This window comes from Euprymna scolopes, chromosome 46, assembly GCF_053919585.1.
Source record: "Euprymna scolopes isolate OS-2025 chromosome 46, ASM5391958v1, whole genome shotgun sequence".
Lineage (NCBI taxonomy): Eukaryota > Metazoa > Mollusca > Cephalopoda > Sepiida > Sepiolidae > Euprymna > Euprymna scolopes.
The window spans coordinates 184651738-184653634 of NC_136527.1; the positions used below are offsets into that span (position 1 = coordinate 184651738).

The following is a 1897-nucleotide window of genomic DNA, read 5'->3' on the forward strand; positions in this document are numbered from 1 at the left end:
TAATCGATAGTAATGAAAATTCGGTAAATTTGATAACTTATATGGAACGGCTCATCAAGAACTTATTTACGTTTGACTTGAACACAACCATATTGAAGTCAGCCGGAAAGCAGGAAAACGGAAGACAATTCCACAGGCGTGCAGTTCTAAGAAAGAGGATTTGTTCATGGAATCTACGTTTAGGTTTAGGCACAGATAAAGAGTGGGGGAATTATTGATAGTGTTTTCAGCTAGACGAGTGTTTCTTGTGAAAGTTTGGCGAGGGGGGACAATAGACTGAAGTCGAACATTTTCCATGAAAATAACGATACATCAGAGACAAACTCGCAATATCTCTTCTGTGAGATAGAGGTTGCAGGGAAGAGAAAAGGACATCTCCTACAAGGCTATGGAGTCTATTTTGAACTCTATCAAGGCAGGATAAGTCCTTTCTAGCAGCTCCTGCCCAGATGTGGCAACAGTATTCCATCCTTGGACGTACCTATCTCTTATATAGATAGAGAATTGCATCCGTTAAGTTTGGTATATACTATGAGACCTACCTGTCTTTTGAGCAAAGAGAGTGCGCTTTATATCAACTACGGTAATGTTGTTTATAAGTTTAAATTCCAATGAGATGCTGATTATGTGGGGCGTACTTTCATGCATTTAGAGAGTTGTATAAAGCAAAACAATCCATTTAAAATTAAAAAGGATTTGCAGGCCCCTTCGCCTTCAACTCAAAACTTTGCTATCGGTCAGCATTTGTTTGAAAGTCAATGCTGTGTCAGTAAGTATAATAAAATAAAGTTGTTTAAGGTCATACGTTGAGCTGAATTTAACAAGGCCAATAGCCACTAGTCGCATGCTCTCGTGTAATGAATGAATGTGTGAATGTAGGATTGACATGAAATTCTTAAAGATAAACTAAAATGACCGAAAAATGGGCTGAAATGACTTCAGTAATTAACAATTTCAGGAAAAACTAATGGACGGTTATCCGTCAATCATCCAGACTACGGACCCATTGAAAACATAGATCCCTCTTTGATAAATCGGGGGACAAAAATGGTACTCCATACCCCTTGCTTAAAAAAAATAAAATGTAAATTTGTTATAGACCGACATATGGAGTGACTTGCATGCGACTAAAAATGCCTTTTCCCCTTCCATTGCAAAGGAAAAGTTACAAATGTAAGTGCAGCATCTGTTAAGAACATATACTACACTTTAATCTTAGCCATGTGGCCAAGGTAAAGTTGCAAACGTAAGTACAGAATCTATTAAGAACAGATACTACACTTTGATCTTAGCTATGTGGCCAAGGAAAAGTTACAAACATAAGTACAGCATGTAGTAAGAACAGATACTACACATTGATCTTGGCCAAAAGGCCAAGAAAAGCTTCAAAAGCTAAGAATATCATTTATTAACAACAGACCTTTGATCTTAACCAAAAAGGCCAAGCACAAAAGTGTTACGGACTGACCGACCGACAGACAGACAGAACGACGGAGTGATTTATAGACTTGCTTGCACGCAACTAATTCCTGATAAACCGCCCCTTAAGTAAGACACTCTATCACTCCAATACTAATGATTACCACAATACTATCTCATTGATTCCTGTACACGCAATAACCCTTATCCCTGAGTGGCCTCCAGGCCTTGATAAGTGGTGACCTCCATGTAAACAAAAGGGAAAAAAAGGCTCCTAAAATTCGTATTAGAATTGTCCGCAAGGACTCGTGGCGCAGTGGTTAGAGTACTGGGGAAAATCAACTGTAAAATTGATATTCTCCTGAAGGTTGAAGGTTCAATCCTCAGTGTGGGCGACCGAATATACATTTGCGAATTACTTAGGACTTCTATCCAGTCATAGCTGACGGAATAAGAGCACGCTACCCACGTGAAGTAA

At 38.9% G+C, this 1897-nt stretch overlaps 1 pseudogene; it reads right to left on the minus strand.

Annotated features, from left to right (window-relative positions):
• Positions 1 to 1233: 1233 nt before the first annotated feature.
• Positions 1234 to 1385, minus strand: LOC145271749 (U2 spliceosomal RNA; annotated as a pseudogene).
• Positions 1386 to 1897: the final 512 nt, after the last annotated feature.